The sequence below is a fragment of the Lemur catta genome, chromosome 23, assembly GCF_020740605.2.
Source record: "Lemur catta isolate mLemCat1 chromosome 23, mLemCat1.pri, whole genome shotgun sequence".
Classification (NCBI taxonomy): Eukaryota; Metazoa; Chordata; class Mammalia; order Primates; family Lemuridae; genus Lemur; species Lemur catta.
The window spans coordinates 13,631,006-13,651,518 of NC_059150.1; the positions used below are offsets into that span (position 1 = coordinate 13,631,006).

Below are 20,513 nucleotides of genomic sequence, written 5' to 3' on the forward strand. Positions count from 1 at the left end.
GCTATTACCTTTGGAGCTATAAAGCTTTAAAATATATTCATGTCACTGCCCTTTCAAATTCTTACAGATCAATCTGCATTTTGCTAATTCCACATGATTAAAAATTATAATCATAGTTATTTCCATAGACATCGCAGGACTTAAGTCAAAGTGCATACTTTGGTCAGCTTATTTACCTACCTAACTCATGGCTTTCTCCAGAAGTCCCTTCCAAAATCAAATTTCTCTCTAGTTTGTAAACCTATAAATCTATTATCTCATCAGTCCTAAATTTGATTGTCATCTGCTTCCAGTTGCAATTTCCAGAGTATTTGCTAAGAGGAATGTTTCTTACTCTCATACTCTAGCTCCATGCTCCAGAACATCTGCTTGGGTCCTCTCTAAACTTACCTTAATGCCTGCTCTAGAAAATCCCCAATAAATGAAGATAAATTGAAGACCTCCTACTCAAGTGTTCCGAGTTATTTACATACACCAATAATATTCTAGTTCACTTTCAAAATTTTATCACCTCATGAGAATTCTTCTAAGATAACCAGGTTTTGAGACCAATCTACATTGAATTAGGTGACCCTTCAAGGCATTTGTAGATATCAACCTTAAGCCACATGGTATTATCGTATTTATTTGCTTAGTAAATATTTACTAAGAACTTGCTAAGACAGAAAAAACAACTACCACCTCTAAGTTTTTTGTTATGTTTTTAATGAAGAGAGATACTTGATAAAAAGTAAAATTCTAGCTGGACTTGGGATCATGGGGACACAAAAGGGGATGGGCTATAATATATAATGCCAATTCAGTAATTAAGTGTTTTTTAATTAAAATTGGATCAATGCCTAATTCATCAAATGACCATTTCCCCAATGTGTTTGTTCTTTTAACTATTCAGCTTTCACTCTGTCTTGATAAAAGTTTAAAGACTGTTAGATTTATGTTGGCCACTGCCCCTTGGTGGTCCCTTGGAGGAAAGTGGGGCAGATGGAGCATCTGTCTGATGAATGAAAGATGGAAAGTAGAATTAGCACACAGGATAGGCTGAGATGGAGGTTGCAGAAGCAGGACACTAGTGAGCAAAGAACGGTGAGACTTAGAAGCATATAAAGAGTATGTGTCTATATGGGAGTGTGTATATGCATGTGTATGTATATATTCATATTTATTTTTATACTTATATTAAAGAATATATTTCGGAAAACATCCAAGAATATTTTACATATGAATATTTATTCATAAGCATAAGTATTTTCAATTGATTTGTTCTAGTAATACATTTATAGGCTCTCCCATGCTGCCCCTCAATCTCAGTCTTCCACACATCCCACAAACTGAGGCCCACAGGACAATGGTGCTCTGTGCAGCCTCCTGCTCTCACTTTCTTGTAGGTGGTGTTCCTCTGCCCTATCAGTCCCAAAACAGCCAACTGGTATAAGTACACATAATTATTCCCTCAAGTGGTGTTACGAAGATAACAAAATGAAATCCATGAAAACTTTGTAGCAATCTTTAGAACATTTCCAATATGCATTGCTTTGGAAATGATAATGAGTCAAAACAAATAATATAACCCGGTAAACTGTGCATTCAGTAAAGTGGCCATCCAGGCAACTTGCTTTATAGTCAATTGACCTGGATCCAAGATCAAAGCAGGGACAGGCATAGGGAAGGACATACCGTTTTTAGAGATAGGAAGAAAGATGGGAGGAATACATGTGAATACAAAGTCATTGTGTGCTTTTGTTTGTGGGGTAGGGAAGACAAACTGAGGAAAATCACTCTTCATGATATGAATTTTCTGTGTGAGGTAGGAGGGAATGTTGTCTGCCAGGAACAAAGGAAGCTGGATCTGCCTCCTGTTGATTCTTCACCTTCACCCGTCCCACCCACACCTGGTCCTTCTCCTCCTAGCTTGCTTTATACCCCATGCTGTGGCTCTACAGCCTGAACTTTTAATGCCCCACAACTGGTCAAGCTCTCTTAGCCCTAAGGTTTCAATTTAGTCTCTGCTTCAAATGTTCCTGCCCCAGCCCAGCCCTTAATGTCTCAGCTTTGAAATATTTCCCGTGGGAAACCCTTTGTAGCCCACTTTGGTTCTCTGAGCTCCTGTAGCACTGTGCACTTCTGATTCTTTGAGAAGCCACCCAGCTTTCAGTACTTGGAGTTTGCATTCAAGCAGATAAACATAATAAATGAGTCATTTACACAGTATATTAGAACATAAAGAATGCTTTGAAAAAGAGAAAGAGTAGAGCAGGTTGTAGAGAATGGGTGGATTTTACTGGAGATGTTATATTCAAGAGAGGCCTCATTGAAAAATGTGGCATTGACAGGGGAACAGGGGTGAATCATGCATATATCTAGGGGCAAAGTGTTTCAGGCAGGCATTAATGAGTACACAAACCCCTAAAGCATCATGCTTGGCATGTGAGAGGAGGTGCAAGAAACCAGCATCCTGGAGCAGAACAAGAGAGGGGGAGGCTATGAGAACATTAGGTCAGACAAGCAAGTGGTTGGGTTGAGGGGTGGGGTGGACGTGCAAATTATTAAAAACCTTATACCCTGTTGAAGGGAATTAGGTTTCTAAGTAAAATGGGAAGCCACTGGAGGGTTTTGAGTAGGGAGCAACATGATCTCAGGTTTATTCAAAAGTTCTGAGAGGAGAATGTAAGGGGACAAGGGCAGAAGCTAAGAGACCAGTTAGGAGGTTATTACAGTCATCCAGGTGAAAAATGAGGGTAGTCAGACCAGGGTGTCAGGAGTGGAGGTGTACCTTTCAGTGCTGATAAATTGGAATTCACTTCCTATATTTTAATAATAGTTAAAGGGAAGCTCTGCTGCAGAGGGATAATGAAATCTATTTTATCATCTATAAAATAAAGGGGTTGGGTTTTATAACCTTTAAAAAACCATTTTAGTTTTAAATTTTGGAGTCTGCAATCATATTCACTGCCACAGAATTCACCTTTGAAGGAATTTTTCTTAAAAACAGAAAAGTTTTCTAAAGACCTAGAGGTAATGTGAATCATCCATCCCAAATAAGAGAATTATGATTTGGGGGGGGAGGGAGAATGCTCTAAAATATTTCAAGGACATTCATTGGGATGGATTTTACTCATTCCTTCACTAGTTGCCAATTTTTAAAGAACAGATACTCACTGGAATAAACATTCCATAGAAAGACTTTTCTCTGAAAAATATTCATGTGGCACAGATAGATCTAAATTATATAAATTGATCAGGGAAATAGACATGACTCATACAACAAAGACCTCATAGTTGTCTAGTCAGAAAGCAGGTAATGACTGGAAAGGAGTGGATCTGCATTACAACTGAGTGGCAACATAAAATTAGTTAAATGGGGAAACTCTAAGTAATCTAATATATAAATCAGATAAAAACAGATTCTCAATAAGGGTAAATAAATGTCACATCAATCAGAAAAGAAGAAATAAAACTGCCTCTATTTGCAGATAGCATGATTGTCTATGTAGAAAATTTCAGTGAATCTACACAAAAGCTATTAGAAATAATAAGTGAATTTAGCAATTTTGTATGGCAGAAATTCAATATGTAAAAATCAATTCAAAATTTCTATATACCAGCAATGAATTAATAGAAATTAAAATTTTTAATTACTATTTATATTAGCACCCAAAACATGAAATACTAGTTATAAATCTAACAAAGCATGGCAGTGTCTATAGGTAAAAACTACAAGACGTGGATGAAACAAATAACAGGATATCATCAAGAATGGCAGAGTAAGAACAACTGAAAAGTCACTCTGCCATAAAAGTCTTGAGAACACTAGCAAAGAGTGTCAAATTAACTTTTTTGGAACTCTGGAAATAAACCAAAGACTTGCAACAATGTAGGAAGTGTTTATTTTTTATATGTCTGAATATTGATAAGAACAACATGGTCTGTGGCATTTTAACTTTCCCTGTTCCCATTCTCCTCTCTGTCACTTAATTGCAGCCTTGAAAATGAACAGTCTGCAATTGGAGTGAAAATCAGAAGCCTAGCAGCTGCTGGAAGGATCAGAATGGGACTGGGGCTCTGCAAAGACCCATCCTCAAATAACTATCATTATTTGATCGGGCAGTACCTTAGAAAACTCAAACAGAAAGGCTTAAACTGACTCAGAGTTCACCAGTCTGAAACAGCCTTTACCATGTTTGTTGAAAACAATCAGTGGCAATTGCTTAACATTGCAGATGACCAAGGTAGAATAACTATTGGAGAAAACAACAAACAAAGACACTTAAAAGGAGAATATGGGGATTGACATGTCCACAGGGGGCTTTGCAAAGCTGACATATGGCTGGGAATCTACAAGGCTATGCACATGCAAAGGGCTACATGCATGTCCAGGCATAGGCACAAGCTGAAGAAAATCTTGAGAAGGACCTAAGCTCTCACCATAGCCTGACCTTGAGGCTCTGCACAAGCAGAAATATGTGATTGAAGAAGAGTGCTAAACTGCCCGAGTGTTGAAGGCATGCTTCAACATGCATACAGACCCTGCAGCAAAGAACTTAAAAATTTGTTGGTTCTAGGGATTTAAGAAATTCTCTGTTCAACCATCAGCTGACTACTAAGCTAAGCAAACACAGTCTTCACTGACCATATAATGACAAAGAAACAGACTGTACAGAATTAGTTCAGGAAAGTCACTAAACAAGCAAACTGCAATAACAATACAAATAAAAACAACAACAAACTCTGGGAAAGGAAAGAATCCGTTTTCAAAATTTCCTATGTTATATACTTAATATGTCTTGTTTCAACAAAATTTGACATATGCAGAGAAACTCCTATAAACAATATGCAGGGGAGGAAAAATGGGCAATAGAAACTGGGCGAATTGTAAGCCTATACATTTAACTTACTAGACAAATGCTTTAAAGCAATTATTTTATATATGCTTAAAGAACTTAAAAAAAGGTCTAAGGAACTAAGTATGAGAAAAATGCCTCAGCAAAGGGAGTATAAGAAGTAGAAAATTAAAAAATGAAAAATTCACTAGAGGAGCTCAGTATATTTGAATGGACAGAAGAAAAGAATCAGTGAATGTGTATATAATTCAATTCAGATTATCCCATCTGAAGAATAGAAAGGAAAAGAATGCTGAAAAATTAACAGAGCTTCAGAGGTCAGCGGGACACCAACAAGTGTACCAACATAAGCATAACGGGAGTTCCAGAGAACAGACAACAGAACAGAAAGAATATTTAGAAAAATCATCACTAAAAACTTCCCAAATTTGATGAAAACCATTAATCTACACATCTGAAAAGCTCAATGAACTCCAAAAAGGATCAATTCAGAGATCCATACCACAATACATCAAAATGAAACTGTTCAAAGACAAAGACAAAGAGACAAACTTGAAAGCAGTAAAAGGAATACAGCTCATCTCATGCATGGGATCCTCAATAAAAATTAACCATAGATTTCACCTTAGAAACCACTGAGGCCAGAAGGCAGTGGGATGACACATTTGAAGTACTGAAAGAGAAAAGACATTTAACCAAAAATTCTGTTTCCAGCAAAACTGTCCTTCATAAATGCAGTATAAGTTAAGACACTCCTCGATAAACAAAAACCAAGATAGTTCATCACTAGCAGACATGCTCTACAAGAAATACTAAAGGAAGTGCTTTGGGCTGAAATGAAATAATTTTAGACAGTAACTCTGATCCACATGAAGAAATAAAGAGCACCTGTAAAGGTAATTACATAGGTAAATGTAAGAGAGAATATAAATGTATTTTTACCTGTAATTCTTTTTCTCTCCTATCTATTTTACAAGACAACTTCATAAAGCCATACTTACAAATCTATGTTGATGGGCATCCAATGTAAAAAGATATAACATGTATAACCATAGCAGCATAAAAGAAAGCAGAAAGAACAACTATGTAAGTGCAAAGTTTTATATACTGTTAAAATGAGGTTGGTATTAATTCGAATTACATGTTTCTAAGTTAAGATGTTAATTGTAATGCCCTGGGAAACTACTAATAATGACAATCATAATAGAAGAAATGACACGTGTATTAAAATGGTACACTAGAAAATATCTATATAACACAAAAGAGGACAGTAATGTAAGAATAGAGAAATGTAGAAGACCTAGCATACCGAAAAATAACAACAAAGTGGCATTGAAACTATTTTGCCAGTAAATGTTAATGTAAATTGCTTAAGCACTCCAATCAAAAATCAGACATTGAAAGAACAGAAAAACATAATTCACCTTCATACTTTCTATAAGAGACAAACTCTACAAAGAAACAAGTAGCTTAAATGTTAAAAGGTAAAGATACATGACACAAATAGTAACCAAAAATAAACTTTAACACAAAAATTGTTACTAGAGACAAGAAGGACATTGTAAGATATCAACCCATCAAGAAGGTTAAACAATTGTAAACACAGAAGTATCTAACAACAGTAAAAACTACAAAGTCTGACAGTTTTGAAGAGAGAAATAGACAATTTAATAATAGCAGAGATGTCAATATCCTATTTTCAATCATGGAGAGAGCAATTAGATAGAAAATAAACAGGGAAACAAAAGACTTCCGTAACTTTATAAACCAAGTGGACTTTCTCACGCAAACACCAAGGGAATTTGTCACCACTAGACCTTCCCTATAAGAAATGTTTAAAAGTGCTCTATACACAGAACAATAGATATTTACCAGTGTAAAAAACACCCAAAAGTTAAAACTCACAGCTCTTATAAAATAGTAACACAAGGGACAAAACAAAGCAGCTAGGCAACAATCAACATGATAAGCAGCAGAGTATTGCATGTATCAATACTACATTGAATAGAAATGGTCTAAATGCCCCACTTAAAAGATATAGATGGCTGAATGGATTAAAAAAAAAAAAAAAACATAACTCAAATATATGTTGTCTCCAAGAAATCCATTTAACTCAGAGATTCTCACAGACGCCGGGGTGGAAAAAATATCCCATACAATGGAAACCAAAAGTGAGCGGGAGAAATTAGTCAAAATAGACTTTAAATCAACAATGATATAAAAAGACAAATATAGTCATCATATAATGATAAATGGAGCAATTAAACAAGAAGTTATAACAATCTTAATATATAACCTAACACAGGAGCTCACGGATTCATAAAACAAATTCCACTAGATCTAAGGGAAGAAATAAACAGGAACATCATAATAGCCAGGAACTTCAATGTTCCACTGACAGAGCTGGACAAATCATCAAGGCAGAAAATCAACATAGAAACATTTGACTTAAATGGGACACCAGAACAAATGGACCTAAGAGACATCTACAGAACATTCTACCCAAAAACTGCAGAATATTCATTCTTCTCATCAGCACATGGGACATTTTCCAAGATAGAGCATATGTTAGGTGACAAAACAAGTCTCAGCAAATTCAGAAAAACTGAAATCTCACCATATATCTTCTCAGACCACAGTGGAATAAAACTAGAAATTAATTTCAAAAGGAAATCTCAAAACTACGTGGAAATTAAACAACCCACTGTTGAATGATCCTTGAGTCAATAATAAAATCAAGAAGGAAATCAAAAGATTTTTCAAATTGAATGACAGAGACAATACAGGCTTTCAAAATCTCTGGAATGCCAGCAAAATTAGTGCTTAAGAGGGAAGTTCATAGCCTTAAATGTCTACATCTAAAAGAAAGATCACAAATTAAAAGCCTAAGGTCATACTTCAAGGAACTGAAAAAGGAAAACCCAAACCCAAAGTTAGCAGAAGAAAAGAAATAACAAAGATAAAAGTTGAACTAAAGGAAATCAAAACCGAACAGCAACACAAAGTTTCAGCAAAACAAAAAATTGTTTCTTTGAAAACATAAACAAAGTCAGGGCAGGTGGGGCAAGATGGCTGACTACAGACATGGGTGCCAGATCATCTCAGAAACAAGGAAAAGTTTTAGATGGAAAAAAACAGCTTGGGTGTAATTCTGAGGGAAAATGCTAAACCCACTGAAGATTCCATGGAAAGAAGTTACAGAGGAGAATAAGAAGGAGCAAGATTTCAGCAGAGATCAACCCCCAAGAAATGTGGAGTCCCATGGAAAGGGTAGGTGGGAGTTTTCTTTCTCCTCCCCTCACACCTCTGCTAGTTACCAGGCTGTCAAGGTACTGGAGAGTTTCTCTACTCTCAAGAGCCCAAAAGCTGCTGTGGCCAGTGAACTAGGAGCTTCCTGAAAACAAAGCATCGTGCTGTCAGCCCCCTCGGGGTCACTTCCTGTCTCCACGGTCCCAAGCTGAGGCCGCAGACACCATACTCCTTCTCCACCTATTGTGTGCCTCTGTCCTCCCCAGAGAGCTTCAGTCTTCAGATTTCGTGTCACTGGTCCCCACACAAGGATTTCCCAACTCCTGCCCAGACTGCAGTGGCCACAGAGGGCCAGTGGGTCCTGGGGGTACTGTGTGATCCCAAAGCTTGGACATCCCAGATGGGCTGCCTTCTGGGGACAGGGACAGAGGGGACCAGAGTGCCAGCTCTCCTCCATTCAGACTCTTTTCCTCCCCCTCCCCTCTCCCACCCACTACTCCTCAGTGGCGTGGGTGCCATAAGGGACCACTGATCCTGGGGCTCTCAGGAGCAGCTATTTCCCTTGAAAGCCCTGACCTTCGTGATTCTGCAATTCACCCACCTAACGAAAAACACTTGTCCTCCCTTAATCTATTGAAATTGAAATTAAAATACATAAATAAATATATTTTAAAATTTCAAAGCCATAAGTGTCCATTACCTGGAAGTATCACTGACATGTAAAAAAATGTGTTTCTATAAACACTAAGCTCAGTGGACATAGAAACAAGTTATTAAGACTAGCTCTGTCCTTGAAAACTAAAAATTTTAAGTTAGAACTAGAAGTAATAATTGATAGAGATCCTTCTAATAGGTTATAAAGACCTAAAGATAATTTCTTGTTAAATTTTTAGAAAATAATCTATTATGATATCAAACTCATAATCCTCATCACTGCAAATAGCAATGCTTCAGACTGAGCGTTTTGGCCATACCATTAATAGATTCATATGGCTAAGAAACAAACTCTCAATGTGGTACAATAAAAAATATATTTGTGTCCATTCAACCAAGACTTAGGTAATGGCTTTTCATCATTTCTATCAATAATTAAAATTAAAGTTAAAATTATGCATGATAGGGTCAGGTTAATTATCTGATCACTATTTACTTTACTGTGACCCTAAAGAGAACATTTTATTTTGAGAGGAATTAAAAAACAAGTAACAAAAATCCAGAATTTCAAAATATGATGGCTCTAGAACAGAGAGCCAAATCTATTTGCTTATTTTTTTATGCTCACTACGGTAAGGGCTTCAGGCCAAAAAAAACCATTAAAATGAGTTTTCTGGTTTTATTATTGTTATTGTTAATATATTTAGGCATAATATCAAAGGATAATTATATTCTCTGTCACTGAACCATAAGAAAATAAAAGTCCAAATGATATCAGTATTTCACACAAAAAAGCACATGCTCAATAGTCATATATTAATATAATTAACATCTTATTACACAATTATACAATACATATACAGTACTATTATAAAATATCTTCAATTGAGGAAAGTTTAAAAATTCACTTTCCAGAATCACTAGTTAAGATCAGTGAAAAGAAAGGTATTATCCTGAAGAATTAACAGCTGGCTATAAAATATTCAAATTAATAAACCACCAGAGAACAGAATCTAATACTATGCTAACTCCATTCAATTCCTTTCCTTCTCTTCAGAGCCATCCTTCTCCAACATCCTTGCTCAAAGCTTTCTTTCCCTCATCATTTTAAATTATCTATAATCCCTTTTCTACCCCCATCACTATACTGAAAGTGCATTCTTTTTTTTTTTTTTTTTTTTTTTTTGAGACAGAGTCTCGTTCTGTTGCCCAGGCTAGAGTACCGTGGCATCAGCCTAGCTCACAGCAACCTCAAACTCCTGACCTTGAGCCATCCTCCCGCCTCGGCCTCCCAGAATGTTAGGATTACAAGCATGAGCCACCGTGCCTGGCCTGAAAGTACACTCTTGATGTCTACACTGTGTGTGATTTTCAGTTTTATAATTCTCATTCTCCTTGATACTCTGTTGTGTAGTAAATTACTAACACTCATTCCCTAAACTTACTCTCTCCCCTTGCCCCTCCCTCCTCTACTCCTTCCCATTCCTCTCTCCCACCTCTTCCTTTTCTCCCCTCCCAACCCTACCCTGCTTCAGGTCCATATACACACTAAACCTCAACTTCTCTATTTCTCTTTATGATATATCTCAAAAATATCTTTGTGTCTCCTTCCTCTCCTTTAATCACAATGTCTGCTCAACTATTTCTTTGCAATATTTTCCATTCTCACCAATCTAGTTCATTCGATATTATTTCTGGAATATTACCAAAGAGGTGAGGTTAACAAACTGATTTAAGCTGAAAAGACTTCAGCCCTTCAGATCCATTCAGCCATTCCTTTATTCAGCAAATGTACTGGCAGACAATCTTCTGGCTCATGGGCCATCAGTGAGCAAAGCAAACAAAAAAACCCCTGCCTTCTCCTCTTACATTCTAGAAGGGAAAATAGATACGTACAGCAAAAACAAGTAAATTATATAACACATTAAAGATGGCAAGTGCTATGGAAAAAATAGAATAGCATAATGATAACCCAAAGTGGGGAAACTGGTGTTTGCAATTGTAAACAGAAGGCATCTTTAAGAAGGTGGTATTTGAGCAGACTGAAGCAGGGAAGGGAGTCAGACCCATGTGTCAGGAGGTACAAAGTTCCAGGCTGAAGCAACAGCCAATGGTTTAAATGCCCTAAGACAGGAAGAGCACCTCACATAGTCAAGAAACAGCAAGAAGGACAATTTGGTTGAGACAAAGAGAACGAAACAAACAATACTAGGAAACAAAGCCAGAGAAATAAATACAATCAGATCAATTAGGTCTTGCAGGCCATAGGAAGAATGGTGGCTTTCACTCTGGTAAAATGGGGAACAGAGCATTTTGAGCAGAGAATCAACATGTTTGTCTCTTAATTAACAGAACAGCTCTGGCTGCTGTGTTGAAAATAAAGCAGAGGACCAGAGTGGAAACAGTTAAAAGACTACATAGTAATCCAGGCAAGAGCAGCGAACACCACTTGAACTGGGATGATTCTAGTAGAAGTGGTGAGAAGAAATAAAAATCAGGATATATTTTGAAGTTAACACCAACAGGATTTTTCTGACCTATATGATGTCAAATGTGAGAGGAAGAGAATGGACAAGGATGACTCCAGAATTTTTATCTTTATTAGTGGAAATAAATTGCCCTCACTTGTGTGGACCAAAGTGAGTAGTCTTTAAAAAAAAAAAAAAACAGTTCAGTCTTGGAAAAAATAAGTTTAATTTGGAGATTGAAATTAAACATTCAAATTTGGATTTGGGGTAATCTGATGTGTGCAACAGTCTAGAGTTTAGGAAAGAAATCTGGAGGGGGTAGATTTAAATTTGGAAGTCAAGTCTTTTAAAGATGATATTTAGATCATAAAACTGGAGGTGCTGTTTAAGGGAGTGAGTGTATACAGACAAGAGAACAGAGCTAAGTCTTCATGCCTGGGATACCAATATTAAGAAGTCAAGTAAATGAAGAGGAACCAGTAAATCAAACTTAGAAATAGCAACTAGAAATTAAGAGGCAAGCCAAGAGATGATGGAGTCTTATATGCCAAGTGAAGGAACTATACCAAGGAAGAAGGCATGATCAACTCCATTAACTGGTGTTGACAGGTCAAAAAGATAAAGACTTGAAATTAACAATTAGATTTATGATGTGAAGGTCAGTAGAGATTTGACAAGTGTAGCGTAAGTATAGTGGTGAGCTAAAGTCTAGCTGCAGTCAGCAGAATTGGAAAAGAGGAATTAAAAAACCCTTATTGTTGAAAACACTTTGGTGGAGTTTTTCTAAAAAGGGGAGCAAAGAAATAAAATGGTGGCTAGTGGAGGAAATGAGGAATCAAGAAAGGTGTTTTTTGGTTTTGTTTTTTTTTTTTTTTTTTTGTTAGACAAGAGTCTTCCTCTGTCACCTGGGCTACAGTGCCGTGGCATCAGCCTATCTCACAGCAACCTCAAACTCCTGGACTCAAGTGATTCTCCTGCCTCAGCCTCCTGAGTAGCTGAGATTATAGGCACAAACCACCAGGCCCGGCAAATTTTTTCTATTTTTAGTAGAGACGAGGTCTTGCTCTTTCTCAGACTGGTCTCGAACTCCTGACCTCAAGTGATCCTCCAGCCTTGGCCTTCCAGACTGCTAGGATTACAGGGGTGAGCCACTACACCCAGCCAAAAAAGGTTTTCTTAATGGGAAAATAATAGTCTGTCTTTATGCCCTTGAAAATGTTCTATTAATACAAGAAAATTTTATGTAGGAGTAAATGGGAGAAAATTCTGGGAGAATGTTCTTGGCCAGATCTAGATTATATGTTAGAGGTGGGTAAATATAGTGGAAATCTAAAGAAGTCCTTTTGTTATTTATTTATAGTAGAGTCAGAGGTAATATCAGCTGAGAATCAGGATAAGAAATTTGAGGAGAGAAGAAAACATATAAAATAGTTGGGAGACAGGAAAAGTGAATGAATGAGGGCAATCTGGAGTGATTACAGGGCAACATCTGGACACATAGGAGGTTTATATCATGAATTTAAGGTGGGACAAAACGTCCTGATTGGGTATATTTAAACAATGATGTGGTATTACAGAGGTAATATTAGAAGTGAGAAAAAGTCAGGGGAGTCAAGGTGTGTGCAAGTGTGTGGATGTAATGACTGACCAGGAAACTTAAGCTGAGTAAAGAGGGAGCAGAGCACATCAAGAAAGTGAGGGACAGTGGAAAGTTGTTTAATCCTGTTAACTAATCCTCGCTTGGGTGAGGCAAAGCCATAAGATGTAACCAAAATGTTTGTACCCTCATAATATCCTGAAATAAAAAAATAAAATAAAAAGATCTATGGGACAATATCCAATGCTCTAACATAAATGTAATTAGAGTCCTAGAAGAAAAGGAGAAAGAAAACAGAGAGGAAAAAAATACAGAAAAGAAAAGAAAAAGAAACAAAGAAAGAAAGTTTGAAGAGATAATTATTAATATCAAGAGCTTCCTACAGTAATGGAAACACCACCTAGAGATCCCAGAATCTGAGCAAACCTCAAACAGGGTAAATACAATGAAAGCCATGCCTAGGTATATCACAGTCAAACTGATAACATGAAAGATAAAATTTTTTTTTAAAAACACCAAGAGGAAAACAATGTATAGCACACAAGGGAACATTGATATAAATGATGGCTGCCTTCCCACCAGAAAGAATGAAGGTCAAAAGGTAATGAAACAAAGTCTTTGAAGTTCTAAAAGAAATAATAACAATAATCAATGTAGAATTCTATATCCAATGAAAATATCCTTCAGAAGTAAATAAAGACATTTTCACAAAAGCAGAGAGAATTTATTTTAGGAGACTGAACTACAAGCAATGAAAAAAAAAAATTCCTTCCAGCTGCCAAGAAATAACATCAAGTAGAACCCAGGATTTGCAGGAAACAATGAAGAGTGCCAGAATGGGCTAACTTTTAAAAACAGAGAGAAATTATTTCGTCGTGTTTCAATAAACAAAACACAGCATTTACCAATATCTACTATGTCATTACTCTAAATTGAAATTTTTGTCTTCCTCAACCTAGGCAAATTTTGATTTTGAGCCAAAAAATTAAATATAGTTCATGACCATTATTCAAAAATACTTGTTTCACAAAGTCAATAAACTTAAACACTATCTACCTATTGGGTACAATGAACACTATTCTGGTGATGGGCACATTAAAAGCCCCAACTTAAGCATTATGCAAAGTATCCATGTACCAAAAACATTTGTACCCCAATACTTTGAAATTTTAAAAAATAATTAACATTAGTAACATTTATAACAAAATTTTATTGAATACTTAAAGTGAATAAAATATTACTTATAAGCTTTACAATCACTCTAAAAAGTATGTATATAAAACACATTTTACAAATGAGAAAACAAATTAGGAAATTGGATTGAGAAGTTAAATTCTTTGCCAAAGTCACTTGGCTGATAAAAAGCAGAGATAGGATTCAAACCCAAATCTGTCTGATTCTAAATCTCATGCCTTGCTTCTCAGGCACTAATTATTATAGCAATAATAATTTGTATGTACAATGAGTTAAATGTCCAGTGCAGGTCTGTGTTTCCTCAATCCATGTGCCCAGTATAGAATTTAAATTATTACCATTTTCAAGACTACCCTCTACACAAATTAGGTGTCTCTGGCTGAACTACAGTTACATTCAGAGGATAAATCTACTCTGTACAATGCTTCCATTTCTTATTTTGTTCAAAATTAGAAAATATTTTATTATAGTTTATTGAAAAATTGCAATCAATACAAAAAGAAATTTGAAATTCAGTTCCTTGCAGTCCCATTCATAGAGATTATTTTTTTTTTAGATTTTTAGATTTATTAAAAAATCTTCAATAGTCCTTCAAAAGAATTACAGAAACACATGTTCATTATAACAAATTTCAAATAATATATAAAGAAGTAAAAATAACTCCATTATCCTGAAGAGGCACAAAATAAAATAAGGTATCATTTTTTAAATTACCATATTGGCAAGATTAAAAAGAATGACAATATCTAGCACTGGCAAGTATGCAGGCCAGGAATTCTCAACCTTGGCTCTGCTGATGTAATTTTTTGTTGTAGGGGATTTTCTTGTTTATTAAAATTTGTGTCATGAGTAACTTCACTTCAAAATACATTTACAAGAGTAAAAACTTATTAAAATTCTGAATAACACCTTGGCATATGCCCTTCTAGACTTTTAAAAACATATACATTAAATTAGCTGCTATACTACACATTCTTTCCTGTTTCATGTAATAACATATCATGAACCGATTGCCATGTCTCTACAAAAAGACATTTCATTCCTTTTAATGGTGTAAACTATTCCATGGTACACATGAATTATAATTTATTTAATCAATTCCCTTTTGAAGTCTTTAACAGATTTCAATTATTTGCTACTTTATTTAATTCTACAGTGAACATTTTTAGTACATATTTAAGCCCTGTCTAATTATATTCTTGAGACAATGTCCTGGGAAGTAGAAATCTCGAATTAAGTAGTGTTCACATTTTTACTTTTGATAGTTTTCCAGGTTACCCCAAACTCTTTCCAACACTGGTATTATCTCTTTTTATTTCTCGCCAAACTAAGTACAAAATGGTCAGTATTGTTTCAATGTTAAATTCTCAGTTTACTAGTCAGATGTTTTAATATTTTCCTTTAGTGTTTCTGGACATGGTATCATACTAATAAAAGTCTTCAATTATGCCAGGATTATAGAAGCATTTGGCTTCATATTTCTCTGCTCTCTTATGATTACATATTTTACATTCAAACTTCAATTAGTCAACAGTTTTTATTTGGTATGGTTGTGAGGCATACACTATATATGTATCTCCACATATATACACACATACACACACACTCAAAGACATAAAACACAACTGGCCAACTGGCCTCATAGTATTGCTAGGTAACTTTTCTGCAATGATCTGAAATCAACTTTAACTAAAGCCCTCTATAGCTCTACATACCTTATTCCTATATTCTTCTTCCATTCAATTACCTATCTCAATTCATCAATTTCCATACTTTTTTATTTCTTTTCTTTTTATCTAATTTCCCCCAAAAAAAATCTCTCAGAAAAATTTTAGCATAATCTCAGCTGGACTAAAAGGAAAATAGACCTAGCTGAAGTTAGAAACGTGGATACTGGTAGAGATTAAAAGTAGTATGCCAACTCCAGAACCAAAAACAAAGCAGATGGGTTAAGATACACACAAAGTAGAAACATGGAGGGGGAAGGCAAGTAGCAGTTAGCTTTAGATGGTCCTTTTCTTCCCTGGGTATTCACTTGAACAGGTACTCAACACACATTTATTGATTCCTTAATGACCAATGACTTTCTTTAGAAAGTCATACACATTTGAATGCATATTATACAAATTCTCACCTTTAATGGGAAACTAGGACTCTGTTGATAAATGAGTTCAGAAATAGCTCTGAAAAGTTTTCACTCACACGGTTCTGTGATTTTAAATCCAAAATTTGGAGAGCTGTTATAGTTTATGACCACAATGACATTAGTGACTCCCCATAACTATATATTCTATCTGCTGGCACAAGTCCCCTGGGTTATATCCCCAACTAGAAGCATTGAAATAAATCTAGAACTGAAAGAAGAAAATTTTCTACAAATGAACCAGCAAACATTGGTTAATATGTACGGTCTAAGGCGTTTCTATTTGTGTATTTGAAAATTAGCCTGGCCACATCAGATTATTCCCTTAAAAGGTACAGATGAGGGTTCAGTGAAAGGTATTCATTTAGTCCATTGATTAATTTCCTAGGGGAGGCAAAGACAAGTCTTTCCACAACAGAAAGTTGTCACTAGCAACACATTTTTCTAGAGAATTATGCTAGAGATGAGACTCAAAGAAAAAGCTCTGTGGTAGTCAGCACTCATGTGGAAAGTTGTTACTTTCTGTGCACAAAAATGGAGAACCGAGTCAAACGTAAACAGGGAACCAATCAGAGGAAGACAGAAAAGATACATCTTGATCTGCTACAGGGCTTCACTCGCTACGCCTGTGTTTGAGGCCGTGCCTGTTCCAAGGCAGAGACAGCCGGCCTGGCACCGCATGAGAGAACCCTTAATTCAGCTCCCAGTAATCGCCTGCACAATTACCTCTTTTGAATGAAACCATCTTGGATATGGACAAAAGTATGGAGGACAGCGACTTAATTTTTTTATTTAAAAAAAAAGGAGCAAGCGAGAGAAAGAAAATGATTTATAATAAGTCCATAGGAACATTCTGTACCTATCTCTTTTCTGATTAGAGAGGTGGCATGGAGCCTGGCTCATTAGGCAGAAGTAATGAGCCGGTCTATATGCCATCTCTAATTAGAGAAAAGATACAGTAGGTACAACTGTACGTATAAATTGATAGAATAAAGATAAAAATTATTTAAAATATCCTTTTCCTCTTGTAGCTCTCAAATGTCCAGAACATAAAGGAGAAAATTATGCTAAAAACCAAATAAAATTTGAAATAAACCCTTTTCCACTTATGTGTTTTCTAACCAGGGGTGAAATTTATTTTTATACAGTTTAAAAATAAATATCGTCTTCAGTTCACACTGTCCTTTTGAAGCGTTAATTCAACACTTAGTATACTGAAGTAAAATAGAAGCAAGTCATTTTAACGTGCAGTGCATGGTGGACAAATTTATGGCACGATCCAATACTTTGAGCAACATTTGGTGCAATAAAACATTTTTAGAAGTACTAATGGGGATTAAATATTGAAATAAGGCTCACAAGATTTAATATGTTATTTAAAAATTCTGCATGCAGAGTACTTTATAAAATTCTTCAATATAGTAATGACTCAAACCAAGCTTCTAAATATATAGGTTCCTTAAAATATTGCTTCTTCACATAAGTTTAGTCTGATCTAAGAGCATATGCAAATTAAAGTAATAGACTCTTTTATACACATTTCCTCTTTTGATCCCTACAACAATCATATAGAAAGATAGTAGTAGCCTTATCCTATTGTTTCATAATAAAATAAAAGATATTCAAAGAGGTTAATATTAATAGTAGTTGCTACTTATTGCACATTTGCTACACAACAAGCAATATGTCCTATACACATATTGTTTCACATAATTCTTATAATATCCCTATGAATTATGTGTTAAAACATCATTTAATATATTAGAAAACAGACTTACATAGGGTAGATATTTTGATCAAAGGAACACAATTAGATTAGACTCAATCCCGGGTTTGTTTGACACTAGAGTTTGGAAATTTAACCGCAATGTTTTGAATATATTTTGAGTATCAAACATATATACCCTCTTTCTTTAGATATGAGCTTAAACAACTCAGACCACAGAGGAAAACAAAACTAAAATTTTGCATTATTTCATAATTAATAGCAATATCATATCGTTATATATAAATATCTATAGAACCACTCCAAAGTCATGTCCATGTTATACATGTATTAGAATGATTTGAAAAGATTTCAAGTTCCTGTTATGTACGTATGATAGGATTATATAACTCTTATAATTAATAATGAATTTACCAGGTCCCTGGACATAAGCAAACATAAAAATTGTATTTTTATGACATAACAAAATTAGAAAATGAAGTTCAAAAGCAATACTGAGTATAACTGCATAAAAAAAATAACCAAAAAAATAGCCCAAAATCCATAACACTGACAACACCAAATTCATTCTCATTCATTGCTTATGGTAATGCCAATTGGTACAGCCACTTTGGAAGACAATTTGGTGGTGTCTTATAAAACTAAACATATCTTGCCATATGATCTAGCAATTGTGTTCCTTGATATTTACCCAAAGGAGTTGAAAACTTATGTTCACACGGAAACCTACACACTCATGTGTATAGCAGTTTTATTCTTAATTGCCCAAACTTGGAAAGCAACCAAGATGTCCTTCAGTAGGTGAATGGATAAACTCCGGTACATATAGACAATCTTGAAAGAAAAAAAAAAGTGGAGAGCTTACACTGCCAGATATTAATACATTCATGAAGCTACAGTAGTTAAAACTAAATATTTTCACCAAAGTATAGGCAGACAGATGGTTGGAACAGAAAATTCAGAAGCAAACCCATTTTCACATGTACACATATCTGATTTATGGCAAAGTCACCACTATAGAGTGGTAGAAACAATTTGTCTAAAGGAAATGTTTCTAAGTTAAGAATATATTCAGGTGGGGAAAAATGAATCTTGACCCCTACCTTATATCATATCCAAAAACCTATTCCAGATAGAACATAGACTTAAATTTGAGAAGTAAAATAATAAAGTTTTCCAAATAAAGTGTAAGAGAATATCATCAAGACACCAGAGTTTGCAAAGATATTCTAAACAGAACACAAAATGTATTAAGCATAAAAGAAAAATTAGTAAATTCAACGTCATTAAAATTAAGAAGCTCTTTTTATCAAAGAATATCATTCATCAAGAGAATGAAGCTATAATCAAGAGAATGAAGCTATACTCTACAGCCCAGAAGACAATACTTTGCCATCGTGTATCTATCAAAAAGCTCATATTCAAAATATCAAAGACCTTTTACAAATTATTAAGTAAATTCAAACCACCCATCAAAAATTGGCAAAAAACTTCAAAAGGTAGTTTACAAACAAGCATATCCACATAGCAAATAAGCACATGAAAAAATTCTCACTGTCACTAATCATTAGGAAATGCACCACACACCTACCAGAATGGCAAACAGTGGTAACATTTGGCAATACTAAGTGTTGGTGAAGATGTGGTGCAAATGGAATTCTCTAACATTGCTGGTTGGAACATCCACTTTGGAAAACTATTCAGAAGTCTTTTCTAAAGCTAAAGATGTAACTATATACAACATGGATAAATCTCAAAAGGAATACAAAGCAAAAGGAGCACAAAAGAATCCCTACTGCATGATTTCATTTGTATGATAGTTCAAGAATAGACAACACCAATCTATAATTATAGAGGTCTATAATGATAGCATTCTGTGTTTACCTTTAGAGTTAGTAGTTATTAGGAGAGACTCTTTGAGATACTGGAAATGTTCTACAACTTTTTCTAGATGGGAGTTTCACAGGTGTATATAAATATTAAAAACTCATCAAGCTATACCCTTAATATTTATGCACTATCTTGCATGCATGTTTTGCCTTGATTAAACTTTAATATTTTTAAATATCTGTAACACAAAGTTCGCAAGCCATCTAAAAACTGGAGAAAACATATGCAACATAACATTCTTAACATTAATGAGCTTCTACAAATAAATAAGGAATTTACAGAGTATAAATATGGACACCCAACATGAATAAGGAATTCACAAATGAAATGCAAATGATCAAAACATATGTGCAAAGCTACTCAAACTCATTAATGGCCAAATAATTCTAAGTCAGCATCCAACAATATTTTTTACATAGAGGAATGGCAAGGATGAAAAAAATGGATAATTTGTAAGGTTAGTTAGTGTTTAAGGAAACAAGTACTTGGCTATATTTTTTAATAAGGTTATAAATTTTCACAACCTTTCTGGAGGTAGTCTGTTGTTATGCATTAGAGTAATCTTTCTAATATGTATTAAAATATAAAATGACCATATACTTCAACCCAGCCATTCAACTTCTATGGATTTATCTTAGGGAAATAATTATAACAACATTAATAATATTATTTACAAATATAGTTTAGTATATGCAAGGCACAGTGCTTAACACTTCATTTATTCATTCAACAAATAAACATTGAGCATCTGCTA

General features: G+C 34.9%; 1 protein-coding gene across 2 annotated transcripts in view; it reads right to left on the minus strand.

Annotated features, from left to right (window-relative positions):
* USH2A (usherin) overlaps positions 1-20,513 on the minus strand; it is a 605,447-nt gene that overhangs the window by 535,684 nt on the left and 49,250 nt on the right. The gene's annotated exons all lie outside the window — the stretch shown is intronic.